Source organism: Geotrypetes seraphini, chromosome 4, assembly GCF_902459505.1.
Source record: "Geotrypetes seraphini chromosome 4, aGeoSer1.1, whole genome shotgun sequence".
Classification (NCBI taxonomy): Eukaryota; Metazoa; Chordata; class Amphibia; order Gymnophiona; family Dermophiidae; genus Geotrypetes; species Geotrypetes seraphini.
In genome coordinates this window covers 138,428,343-138,442,697 of record NC_047087.1, presented here as the reverse complement: position 1 = coordinate 138,442,697, position 14,355 = coordinate 138,428,343, and the positions used below count along the sequence as shown (strand labels likewise).

The following is a 14,355-nucleotide window of genomic DNA, read 5'->3' as shown; positions in this document are numbered from 1 at the left end:
GTTATTTTCCTCCAATATTGATCTGCGGGACCTTAGCCTTTTGTTCCTTACGGGGTATTCTATAGGCTGCCTGCCTATACTCTTTTCGGGTGAATTTCTACGGCATGCCGACTCGAGCCTCCAAGCCTGCCAGGTTTCCGAGAGGCCATTCTTGTCCCGCAAAAATGACGGCATCGACATCTCCTGCGCAGGCCCTGCTCAGCCCAACGATCTCTCTCTACGAATGCGATTGAGGAGTTGAAATCCTACCTCACCACTCTGCTCACCAATAAGCTGACTCGACTGCAGACCACCTGCAGCAGGTGGAGGACATGGTGTCTGCGCAGAAGGATCGTACAGGGGTGCTGGAGGCGGGAGCCCAAACTATGGAGGAGAAAATCCGCAGGCTGGAAGACCGGGCTGAAGATCTGGAGAACCGGAGCCGCCGGAATAATCTTAGGCTTATCAGTCTGCCGGAGTCGCTCACAGATATGGATTTGCGGTGTTTGGTGTCCACGTGGCTGCCCAAGGAACTCGGCATGGCGCTGGGAGACACCCCTTTGCTAATCGAGCAGATCCATCGACTGGGAGTGCGCTGTGAAGGGGATCGTCGACCGCAGCTGGTCATAACCCATGTTCTCAACTTTGCAGACAAGCATCAACTTATGACCTGCTATAAGGCAAAGGGGAGCCTTTCCTATGAAGGTCAGCGGATTTTGATCTTTCAAGACTATTCTCCCCGGGTCTCTGAACAGCGGAGAGCAATGGCGCCTTACTGCACTCAACTTCACTAACGACAGATGCGTTTCGACTTGCAATATCCAGCGAAACTGCGGGTGTACCACGACAACAAGGCTCTCTACTTTTCTACACCAGAGGAGGTCAGCGTTTTCCTGGAGGGCTTGCCGGGCTAACCTCCTAGCTGCACGCATTTGACTCCTGACTATTGCCCTTCTTCGTGTGCCTGGGACCAGCTATGTACTGCCTGCAGAACCAGGGACTACTCTACTTTGCACACTATTCCTGTTATCTCTGTTATCCCCTCTAGCTGCTTTATTGTATTGGTTGTTATCCTCTTTGTCTTTCTCCCCTCTCCTTCTCTTTCCCTAAGATTGGGGGCTTTCTTGGATTTGCTTTTGCTTCTTCTCTTTCATTCATTCCTCCCCCCCTCTCTCTTCTCTCACCGAGCCCGAGTGCCAGTTTCTTCTGGGCACCTGCTCGTGGTTGTGGTGGGGGTCTGCTTGTTGGGCCGCATACCTTCTCTGCTCCCTCCTTTCTTTCGGCCCTTTGTTTTGTCTTCTCTCTTTTGGGATGGGTAGGGTTCTTTATTATTCCTTGGGGGGTCTGGGACTGTCGAGTGTCCCCTCACCCTATTGGTCTTATGAACTTATCAGCCTATCTGTGACTTGCTGGCAATCTGGCCACCAAGTTGAAGCAGCGGGGCCTTTCATTTCTATCTGTATTTGATGGCTCAGCTGCTTTGACGCATAAGCCTTTTTAAGCGGACACTGGTTCTATTCCCTTCTTTTCTTTTTCTTTTCCCTCAGGTTGCTACTACTCAGAGGGGGGAAGGGGATTTTGGCTCCGGGGTCCGTTTGGTTCTGGGGGTGGGAGGGGGTCTCGATAGTGGGGTTTTAGTGCTGGGGGACTGGATTTGGTAGGGCAGTACGGGCTCTGATTCGAGGGCTGACAGGAGGTTCCTGTCGGCTGCATAATATTCAGAGTGGTTGGCGAGGGGAGGGGAGGTTTCACCATTCCCCTTTCCTATTAGGGGGACGGGATAGTCTTCTTCCGCCCGTTTTTTTCTTTTTTGGGCTGGTCTGTGGGCTCTCGTGTGGTCTTTGGGGCTTCCATGGAGGGTCGGGGAGTGCCCTCGTTTCTCTGTTTATCCACCTTTTGGGTCTGGGAGGGGTGCTGGATGGGAGGGTGCGAGTGGTTTCTCTTTGGAATCAGGATTATGGATGTCCTGGGGTGGACTTTCAGGAGGGGAGGGGAGGGAGGGAGTGCATGGATGTATGTGTGTAGTGTGTTTGTAATTGTTGACTGGATAGAGTGTAGGGGGTCTGCAGGGTGGGGGGATCTGGCAGAAGGGAGACTGGGGGAGCTGCGGGTGCTCTATCTTTTTTTCCGTCGCCATCCTTTGGAGCAGGACCTAGCTGTGGGGTCCGCTCCTTGTTCTGTTTGATTTTCTTCACCCTTTGGGTGCAGTGGTGGCTCTTTTTGCTTAGTAGTTATGGTTAACTTGATTACAGCTACACTTAATGTTGATGGTATACACTCTCCTGTAAAGCGTAAGAAAATCCTCACTTGGCTTCAGCAGCGCCATGTTGATGTGGCGTTCCTCTAAGAAATCCACTTGTCTGCTGCTGAGCATGAGAAGCTGCATAGGGACTGGGTGGGGAATGTGAGATACTCTGCCTATAATAGTAGACAGAGGGGAGTGGCGATTCTAATTCACAAACAATTACCTCTCCATATCCATAAGACCATTCAGGATAAGGAGGGTCGTTATGTCCTTGCACTGAGGGAGCTTTGGGGCTTTCAGCTTCTATTTTGTAACCTTTATGCTCCGAATGTTTATACCAGACTCAGCTGAGGGAAATTATCTCGCAACTTTGCTAGACTTCATTCAACTAAGGTTTAGACTTAATATTCACTGGTCCTCAGCGGGCCACCACACACTCGAAAACTCTCATTGTGCATGGCTTTACGCTCCCACTCGTCATTGGAGCCAGCACGTATTTTTAATTTGCTTTCAAATAATTAAGTATTAGGTATAAATACTAAAAGTACTTAGCTTTTAGTAAGACGCTGTGCAGGGGGGATTTTTTTCTTTACACCCGAATGTTTATAACCATAAATTTTATTCTGGCCTTTTAGGAATTCTAGCTCAATATCCTACCTATCAATTGATTGTTGGGGGGATTTTAATGTTACAGCTGACCCTACTCTGGACTGTTCTCCTGCCAGGCCACACCCTCGGGATCACCATCAACAGGGGGTGAATTTTCTCTGTGAACATTTTGCAGTGGTGGATACGTGGAGAACTCTTCATCCCTTTGACAGGGGGTACACGTTTTACTCCAACCCTCATACTGCGTATTCACGTTTAGATTATGTCCTGGTTTCGCACACTCTCTTTTCGCGGGTGGATCAGGTCACTATTGAGGACACCTCTCTTTTGGATCATTCGGCGGTGGTTCTCACCTTGTGGATTACTGACCAGACAAGGGAGAGGACCTGGAGGTTTCCTACAGCTCTCTATTCTGATAAGGATTTTCTTACGGGCCCGATGGCTGGATTATATTTCGCACACCACCTCGGATGTGGATCCAGCGGTGTTCTGGGATGCTTCCAAGGCAGTATTGAGAGGTCATATCATTCAATATGTAACCGCTAAACGGAAAAAGCAGGGGGAAAGACTTCTCACTCTTTCAGCGGAGCTGGAGGCATTGCGGAGGTGACATCGGGTGAGTCTAGCTGGATCGGATGAACAGAACATCAAATCTCTTCGCTTCCAGATTAATGAGATTTTGGACCAGCATGCATGCCAGGACATTTACTATCAGAAATTTTGTCTTTATCAATGGGGTGGCAAAGCGGGCAAACTTCTTGCGACGCTGGTTAGGCCCTATCGGAAAAAACAGATTATTAGAATGGTAAAGAATCCCAGGGGAGATTGTTTTACTCAGGAGGCTCACATTCGGGAGCAATTTGTAGAATTCTATAGCACTTTCTAAGCGAAGCGGGACTTCACTGAGGAGAAACGGGATAAATTTTTCCGGAATCTCCCTCTTCCACGGCTTTCCGCGGAAGTCCGAATGGGGATTAAGAAGCTGTAACTTGCTAAGTTGCTAGGACCCGATGGGTTTAGCCCAGAATACTATAAACTCTTGACCGATCTTCTTGTTCAACCTTTGTGGAACTATTTTAATTTCCTTGCTTCCGCGGCTTTGGGTCTTAGATGCAATTTAGCTCATATTACACTGCTCCCTAAACCGGGGAAAGATCCTGCTCAGATTGGATCCTATTGTCCAATTTCCCTGTTGAATCAAGATGTCAAGCTTTTAGCAGCTATTCTGGGGGCCGGCTGAATTTATTTTTACCCCGGCTCAGGTAGGGTTCGTCCCTCAGCGATATGCTTCCATGAATCTACTTAAAGCGTTGACGGCGCTGCATGAACATCAGGGAGGCGGTGGTATTTCTGCGATAGCAGGCCTTGATATGGAAAAGGCCTTTGATAGTATCTCTTGGCAATATCTTTTTTGGGTCTTACCGAAGTATGGCGTCGCTGGGCCTTTCCTTCATTGGATTCAAGGCCTTTACACTGAGCCACAGGACCGTCTTATCATCAATGTGGCCTCTCGTCTTGTTTTCTGCTTTGTCGGGGAATGCGCCAGGGATGTCCTCTTTCGCCCCTGCTGTTCGTCTTGGCTATTAAACCTTTAGCCATTAAAATTAATTCCTGTCCTGAGCTTCGGGGTATCTGGATAGGAACCGCGGAGTATCGTATTTGCGGATGATATCTTGCTCTTTCTCGATCAGGGTCCCTGTCATCTGCCGGTGGCATTGCAATTGGTGACTGAGTTTGGCTCCATTTCTGGTCTTAAGGTGAAATGTGCGAAATCTGAACTGTTACCTTTGTTGGGGCTGGCATAGGAGCCATGGCATGATGCCTTACCAATCCCTCCAGTGCGTAAACCGATGCGTTATCTTAAAATATACCTGCATATTGTAACCGGCAGCCTCCGGGCAAGGTGTCTTGGGCCACCGGTACAAGAAAAACCTCTTGTGAGCCACTGAGGGCAGCACAAGGAAAATAATATAGCGTTTAGATAAGGACACCACCACACCAGGTAAGTTCTTTTCAAAATAAACTTGAGCTTTAATTCTTAAAGTAAAAATAAATATCAAGCTTTTGTCAGGATGATTCTGTTCATAACTCAGACTCAATGTCCATAAGGCAAAACTAACTAAGTTGCCACAGTTCACAAACTCATAGTCCATCAGCATGTATCCAAAAGAAAAGAAAAAACTCAAAATACACAATCTTCAGAGTTGTCTCAATTCCAAATAAGTCAGTGTAATTACACTGGCTTCCTCAGCATCAGAGTGCTGGCCAGACAGAGTGCTCCGTGTGGTGTTAATCTGCCATGCAAATTGGCCCTCTATCCCACCACTATGAACACGGGGCTAACCCCACTGTCTGGGACTGGGAACAGTTCACTTCTCCCAAAAAGGAAAACAAGTTCCAACAATTCAGTCCTTTACAAAGTTCAAAAGATAATTTCTTTTGTTCTTCAGCTGACTTAAAATAGTCAGCACAGGCAAGCAATTAATAAACAAACTTTCAAAAACATTCAATAGTCAGTCACTTGCCTCTCACACAGCATATCTCCATATCTTCACTAGGCAATTCAATACTTGACTCAGTATTGGCTTCCAGCTCCATATCCTGAGGCTCCTGCAGTAGTTTAAGAGACATGTCCTCACCAGCCTCTGTTAGCTCCATAGCTTCTGGAGTTTGGCTGACATTCAGAGCTCTCAGCCCTGAGCACTGGAATCTGTCCTCTACAAGTCCCTGCTGCTTCTGATTCTCCAGAAACTGGGACTTCAGGTTAAGGAGTCTGCAGCCCTGCCCCAAACCCTCAGGAGGAAGTGATTTCCTGTTAATCACCCTAGGCTTGTGTGGGGGATGGGAATCCTGCAGTTCTTCCCTCCTACTCCCTCTACAGGACACAGAAGGAAACTCATTCACTGACTGAAATTGGGTTTTAAAAGTAGGTAATTGTGTGGAGCCTAAACCTGACTTGTGCACTGCTCTTGGAACATTCCTAGCAGGCATAGTCTGCTTACCACAATATGGACCCTCGGGTTATGTACTGCAGTAACGTGTTGGCGGCTATAGATAAAGTTGGAGCTCTCTGTGCCACATGGAGAGATCTTCCATTGTCCCTGCTGGGGAAGGCGGCATTGGTTAAGATGATGCTGCTGCCCAAATTACTGTATCCTCTACAGGCGATGCCTTTTTGTGAGTTGCAGTGGGACATCCGCAAGCTCCGTTCTCTTTTTACTACCTTTCTCTGGTGACATTGATCGGCGCGCATTGCATATGCGAGGCTAACTCTTTCCAAGAGGGAGGGGGGCTTGGGTCTTCCTGATGTTCGCACCTATAATGTGGCAGCTCTTATGCGCTTTATTCACAAGGGTTTGACAGGTTCGCTAGGTTTTCCCCTTCCAGATGGATGTCCATTTGGTGTGCACCTTTCACATTTCTGAATCTTTTGCATTCTCTTCGTACGCAGAGTACACAGAGGGGTGTCTTGTCATCTAAACTGAGGTTTCTGCGGCCTTTTCGTCTGTCCTGGCACTGGTGGCGTGCACGGCAAACCCGATCTCCTGCTGCTTCTCCTTTTTTACAACTGCAGGGCAACCCCAATTTCCTACCGGGCCTTGGTCATTCACCGTTCGTGGGTTGGGCTTCCCGGGGGGCCTTTCTTCTTTTCCATCTGATTGACCGGGAAACGGGATTTTTTTTCTACCTTTCTTCAACTCCAAGATCAGTGGACCATCCCTCGCCATCAATTTTTTGCTTACTTGCAAGCTCGTCATTATTGTCAGAGTATCCAATCACAGTATGGCACGGCGGGGCAGTGTGGCCCTCTCGATGAACTCCTTATTAGTGTACCCGCTTCCCAGAGTTCCCTTTCTGTGTGGTATAGGGTGCTTCATTCCTCTATCTCTTTGGGGACCTTAAATTCTCTTCAGGACTTGTGGAATCGGGAACTTGCTGCGTCTTACACCCCTGCAACCTTCCAGGAGCTCTTCCATACTTTATACGCTTTTGTGAAATCCGCGGCTTGGCAGGAGACCCAATTCAAGATTCTTCATAGGGCATATATTACTAGAGAGCGGGGTGTGCGCATGGGTCTCTGGGACACCGTTCTGTGCTCTAAATGCAAACAGACCCCTGAGACATTTTTGCATTCCTTTTTGGAGTATCTGGAACTTACTCTGTGGAATTATTCCTTTACACAGCTTCAATTGGTATTGCAGCGTGACCTGGAGTGGGATTACAAAACGCTGCTTCTTGGTGATCAAACCCTGCTGGAAGCACAAGGCCTCACTGTACCTCAGCGCCATTTTATCTATCTGACCCTCCTCACGGTTAAACGGACGATTCTACAATACTGGACCCAGGACGGGGTTATTCCCCTGAACTGCTGGCTTACTCAGATGTCTGAGCTAGCACGGTTTAAGTTATGCTATCATACACGATCCACCAGCTCCGAGGTCCGGGCCTACCTGGCTTTGTGGAGGGTGCTCCTGCAGCTGCCTCTAGTCTCTCGCCATGGGGAGGGGCGGTAGGGGGGTGTTTGTTTGGGGGTGAATGTGTGGTGTGAGCACCTGCTCGTGGTATCTTGTGTAGGGATTTCTTCGGGATAGGTTTTACGTTTTTATGACAAAAACGTTCTGGGGTCAAGCGGAGGAACTGGGCTGTTCTCGTAGTTGATGAGTTTTGTGAGCATGGATGGGAGATATCTGCTGCTCCATGTTGCTGCTCTCTTGAACTGGGGAGCTGGTTCTGTTATGTAGTCCCACCCGTTTTTTGGTTATTCTAGTTTTTTCGATTGTACATCATGTAACCTTTATGCCAGTATTATGCTCTCTGCTGGTGCAGCGGCTTGTTCTGTATTGTTTTCGTACTATTTCCAGCCGCTTGTACTTGTTTGCCCTTGTATTTCTCGGTTGCATTTATATTTTTTGTATGCCCTTTGTTACTTTGGTTGACCTCAATAAACATGATTTACAAAAAAAACAAAAAAAAAACCAACTAAGGGGGCAACAGGTATTTCAGGAGTCCAAGAATTTGTCTTGACAAATGAGGTGGTCAAAGGTACTTTGGGAGCTACAGGGAATGTTCCCTTACAAAGGCCTAAGGTAATTACCATGGAATCCATATGGGAGGCCATATCAAATATGCAAACTTCACTGGGGAATCAAATTCAACAATTTTCTATGTGGTGTACTCAGGGCCGCCATCAGGGCAGTACTACCAGTCCTGCATTCAGGGGCCCGGAGGTGACAGAGGGCCCGGGCTCCCCCAGGGTCCTAGGCAGTGTTCCCTCTAAGGCAGCGGTCTCAAACACGCGGCCCACGTATGGCTCTACAGGTTTTATTTGTGGCCCACGGTCTGGAGGCGATCATTCTCTTCCTTATGGAGCAGCAGCCGGCTCGTTCGTTCAAAGCCGCGGGTTGGCGGCTCCTTGCGCTATCCACTCCTGCATCGGAAGCCTCTCTGATGTCACACCATCAGAGAGGCTTCAGAAGCAGGCACGGATCTCGCAAGGAGCCGCCACCCGCGGCTTTGAACGAATGAGCCGGCCAGACACGCTGCTGCTCCAGTGGCGTACCAAGGGGGGGGCGGTCAACTGTTCTTCTTAGAGTGCGGCTCACGGCTCGTCTAGAGCAGTGGTGCCCAACCTGCTTCCCTTCCCTTCTCACTGCTGCCATCAGGGATCAGGCCGGCACCATTTTTCTTTGATCTCCCTGCTTCTCTTCCCTGCAGGGCCGACCAACTCTCGCGGCCCGACGTCAATTCTGACGTCGAGAGGACGTTCTGGCTAGCCAATCGCTGCCTGGCTGCCCGGAACATCCTTTCCGACGTTAGAATTGACGTCGGGCGGCGAGAGTTGATCGTGCAGAAGAGAAGCAGGGAGATCTCGGCCTGTTCCCGATTGCGGCAGCGGCAGCAGCCTATTCCGTGGCAGTGGTGGTATGGGGGAGGCAGGAAGGAAGAAAGAAAGAAGGTGTGTGTGTGGGGGGTAAGGGAGCCAGAAAAAAAAAGCAAAAAATGGGGCACGGAGGAAGGAAGAAAGAAAGAAGGGGGGGACAGGGAACTAGAAACAAAGCAAAAAAATGGGGCACAGAATCAGAGAAAGACAGACATAGAGAAAGAAAGAAAAAGTTGGGGGAGGGAATGAGATCTGGAGGAGAGGAAGCATACAGGAGGCTGAAAGAAGGGAAGAAATATTGGATGCACAGTCAGAAGAATAAAGTGCAACCAGATGAAATTAGCAAACAAAGGTAGGAAAATGATTTTGTTTTCAATTTAGTGATCAAAATGTATCTGAATTTATATATGCTGCCTATATTTTGTACTATGGCCCCCTTTTACTAAACCGCAATAGTGTTTTTTAGCGCAGGGAACCTATGAGCGTCGAGAGCAGCGCTGGGCATTTAGCGCAGTTCCCTGCGCTAAAAACTGCTATTGTGGTTTAATAAAAAGGAAGGGGGGTATATTTGTCTATTTTTGTATGGTTGTTACTGAGGTGACAATGCATAGAGTCATCTGCCTTGACCTCTTTGAAAAAAAACCCAGAATAGGAATGATAATTAACATTTTCTCAGCGTATAGTGTGCTTTGTGTTTTTTAATATTATTTTTGGTAGATCATTTTGACTTGGTCATTTTAAAGTAGCTCGCAAGCCCAAAAAGTTTGGGCATCTCTGAGCTAGAGCGTTGAAACTGTGTATTTCTATTTTATCCCCCCTTTTACAAAACTGTGGAGCGTTTTTTAGCACCAGCCGTGGTGGTAGCAGCTCTGATGCTCAGAATTCTATGAGCATCAGGGCTGTTACCACCGTGGCTAAAATCCACACTACAGTTTTGTAAAAGGGGGAGGGGTTAGTTTGTGATGACATATTCCATAATAGGCGAAGGTGTTTTCTGTGTTCTGTGTGTTCGAAAGACATGGTTTTCTGTTAGGATTGACGATGTAGGATTGATCTGTGCTGGTCTGGCTTGTTTAGTTTTACAATGGGTGTATTGATGTACTGCTCACTGCAATATGTAAGATGCTGCCTTTTCCTAGGTATTCATGTGTGACGTGTGGCTTGTTACTAAAAATCATGTTTTTCTTACAGATGGGGGGTGCCAAAAAATGATGGGCCCCGGGTGTTACATATGCTAGGTACGCCACTGTATGTAAAGATACCAGAAAGCTGGTGTACCAAAAACTTTAAGTAAATTGTTATTCTTCTAAGTTTTGAGTATTTAACCTCCCACAATCTCACGGGCACTCGTTTCAAGTTTCAAGTTTATTGAGATTTTGATTTAAACGCAATATCAAATATTTTCAATGCGTATAACAAAAATAAATTTTGGGAAATAAATAAAACCATTTGAACAATATCCATAGATGATTAAAATTACATAAGGAGTACAATGATAAATTACATTTGTTTAAAAATGCGTCCTCCGCGCCTGCTCATAAATTTGTGGAGTATGTAACTTGTCGCTCATGCATATTTTTTTTTGTACACACCTCATCAATCCTTAGAGGGAACATTGGTCCTAGGCCACCATAGCACAAATTCCTGTATTATGCTTCTGCTGTGCACAACAATAAACAATAAACACTGCTGTAATACTTTTTTTTTGTCCCCTGCCGATTTCCTGATAGCACCTCCCCGGACAATAGTGGGGGGGAAGGGGTGCGTGGGGGGGGGCCCCAATAGGATTGCTCAGTAAGGGGCCCAGAAATTTCTGATGGTGGCCCTGGGTGTACTACTGCCTTTTCAGAAAATTTGGAACTTAAAAATAAAGTATCAAGTTTGGAGAATAAAACGGGTGATTTTGAGACTAAAATAAAAACTTTGGAAGTTCAAGCTCTGACTTGGGCTAAGGACAGTGCTAGTTTGCACGTTAAACAAGAAATGATGGAAAATTCCATTAGGAGATGTAATCTCCAGATTATAAACTTTCTGAAAGTTCAACTGCCTTAGCCATGTTTAAAAGATATTTGAATGAAATTCTGAAAGTATCAGAAACCGCGTATCTACCTATCTCAAAAATATATTATCTCCCAACAAGAGTCAAAGCTCAAAATCCTAACCAGCAGAATTTATCTACTGATAGTTTGGATTTGACACAGTTTCTTGAGAGGTACAACTATACGATGGGAGGGATGTTATTGAATGAGAGTACCCAAGAGAGGGACTTGGGGGTAATGGTGGACAGGTCAATGAAGCCGACGGCACAGTGCGCAGCGGCTGCTAAGAGAGCGAATAGAATGCTAGGTATAATCAAGAAGGGTATTACAACCAGGACGAAAGAAGTTATCCTGCCGCTGTTATCGGGTGATGGTGCGCCCACACCTGGAATACTACGTCCAGTTTTGGTCGCCATACCTTAAGAAGGATATGGCGTTACTCGAGAGAGTTCAGAGAAGAGCAACACGTCTGATAAAAGGGATGGAAAACCTTTCATACGCTGAGAGATTGGAGAAACTGGGTCTCTTTTCCCTGGAGAAGAGGAGACTTAGAGGGGATATGATAATAATAATAAAATAATAATTTTATTTCTTATATACCGCCAAAGCCATAGTAGTTCGAGGCGGTTTACAATGAAGAAGGGCTGGACAATCAGCGAAAATGGTACAATGTTACAATCAGATAAAATTAGGTGGTAGAGAAAAAATGGTACAACAGAGAGAAAAAAAATGGTACAACAGAGAGAAAAAATGATACAAACAGAAAGAAAGATGGGTACAATTATGGCAATGAAATGGTACAGTGAAGAAGGTCAAGACAATCTGCGTAAAGGACATAGAGAGATAGAGGGCCAGGGTGGGCATAGGGTCTTAGGGTATGAATCGGGTGAAAAGATTAGTTTTTAGTAGTTTCCTGAAGTTTAAGTAGGATGAAGAGCGTGAGATGATGTGGGCCAGCCAGTTATTGTGATGACCTGCTTGGAAGGCAAGAGTTCTATTTAGATATCTTTTGTAACGGCAGGTCCTTAGGGTAGGGTAGCTAAACAGGTGGGTTCTACGTGTGAGTTTGGATGGGCGGTCTAGGATAAAATGGGGTACTAAGTAAAGGGGGGCCGAGCCAAGGATGGATTTGTAGCAGAAACAGGCGAACTTGAATAGCACTCTTGCTTCTAGGGGTAGCCAGTGAAGTTTGTGGTAATAGGGAGTTATGTGTTCCCATTTTTTTAGTCCGAAGATCAGTCGGATTGCTGTGTTTTGAATAATTTGCAATCTTTGTGTGGTTTTTTTGAAAGATCCCAGATAGATGATGTTGCAATAGTCGACTAGACTTAAGATGGAGGATTGCATAGAGAGAGTAGAGAGGGACAGATTCTTCAAACTTTCAAAAAATAAAAGAACAAGAGGACATTCGGAAAAGTTGAAAGGGGACAGATTCAATACAAATGCCAGGAAGTTCTTCTTTACCCAACGTGTGGTGGACACTTGGAATGCGCTTCAAGAGACGTTATAGGGCAGAATACAGTACTGGGATTTAAGAGAGGATTGGACAATTTCCTGCTGGAAAAGGGAATAGAAGGGTATAAATAGAGGATTACTGCTCAGGTCCTGGACCTGTTGGGCCGCCGCGTGAGCGGGCTGCTGGCCACGATGGACCTCAGGTCTGACCCAGCAGAGGCATTGCTTATGTTCTTATGTTCTTATGTTTTCTATTGATTCAGATAGGGATTGGATGCTTAAGATGTTTTTTAATCTGGAACCAGTAATTTATGTAGTTATGTAACCAACCCGCTCAGCTAGATCGTGTAAACCAACAATAACTGGATTGGTATATCAATATTCTAAGAGACTTAGTCGAAATACCTCAGCCCCACCACTCCACCGCAATAATAATTTCTAAAGCGGGAGATTTACGTGGTGCTTCATCACTGGTAAATCGTCTCAAATCGCCGTGATTGTATTCATTTAAATATTTTATATTTTCATTTTTCATTTTAATTTTTTACTTGTCAATAAATAGAGAGTTATAAAAGTGTATAAGATTGTATACTTAACATCTACACACAGCTAAACCTGGGAGTCCGACCCGACATGTTTCGCACTACATGTGCTGTCTCAAGGGTCTCCCTGTATAAAGATAAAAAACAAAAAACAACAACACCCTTAGGGCAGCAAGCGTGACATTTCTCTACACATCACCACCCCTCAAAATAGTCTCAATGTATACATCACTACCCCCTCTCACACCAACTCACCGAGGTCGCCGCAGTCATCCGACTCGCAAGTATGAAGTCTGTGAAAGATGGCGGCGGCGTCCTCAGTACAAGTTTAAATATATTCCCTTAACATAACCTTGGGACCTTGGGTCAAAGTTGCGACCCTTTAAAATATGGGAAGAGGACTGTGAGGGAGAGAGGATGTCACAACCCCTGTGGGAAGTGCCAGTGGTGTTCCTCTACTATTATAGGGGACGTATGGAGGGTTCCAGGTAGATCATTATCTTTATATTCGAACGCGATCACGGATTGTACATCTGAAGACGTGATATACGCGATTGTATGCCCATGTGAGCTGGTTTACATCGGTAGGACGAATCGCAAGATTAAGATCAGACTTAACGAACATAAATCGCGTATTACCACCAACGTTGTTCAGGCCCCCTTAGTAACCCACTGGCAGAGATATAAACATGGGGTGGACCAACTCAGGTGGCGAGTGGTTGAGAGAATAACGGAGAGGGAGGGTGGGAAGGATGTACGGAGATTGAATGAGATTGAGCAGAGATTAATTTTTACACTGGATACAGTGGAACCACGGGGACTGAATGCTGAGATTGACTGGAGCACGCTGATTGGAGGATGATCGGACCAATAGGTTTCTGTGGGGGGCGTGGTTATGTTAAGGGAATATATTTAAACTTGTACTGAGGACGCCGCCGCCATCTTTCACAGACTTCATACTTGCGAGTCGGATGACTGCGGCGACCTCGGTGAGTTGGTGTGAGAGGGGGTAGTGATGTATACATTGAGACTATTTTGAGGGGTGGTGATGTGTAGAGAAATGTCACGCTTGCTGCCCTAAGGGTGTTGTTGTTTTTTGTTTTTTATCTTTATACAGGGAGACCCTTGAGACAGCACATGTAGTGCAAAACATGTCGGGTCGGACTCCCAGGTTTAGCTGTGTGTAGACGTTAAGTATACAATCTTATACACTTTTATAACTCTCTATTTATTGACAAGTAAAAAATTAAAATGAAAAATTAAAATATAAAATATTTAAATGAATACAATCACGGCGATTTGAGACGATTTACCAGTGATGAAGCACCACGTAAATCTCCCGCTTTAGAAATTATTATTGCGGTGGAGTGGTGGGGCTGAGGTATTTCGACTAAGTCTCTTAGAATATTGATATACCAACCCAGTTATTGTTGGTTTACACGATCTAAGATGTTTTTTAAGCATAAAGATGTTCCCTTTTTGACAAATATTATAAGAATGTATCTTGATGTATCCCGATTAACCCAGAGGAGAAGGAAGCAGTTTCTTATATTAAGACCACGGGCTGTACAGTTAGGGGCAACCTTTGTTCTAAGATACCCTTGT

General features: G+C 45.9%; 1 protein-coding gene across 2 annotated transcripts in view; it reads left to right on the top strand.

Annotated features, from left to right (window-relative positions):
- Positions 1 to 14,355, top strand: part of PDZK1 (PDZ domain containing 1) — a 190,512-nt gene that overhangs the window by 132,537 nt on the left and 43,620 nt on the right. The window lies entirely within an intron of this gene.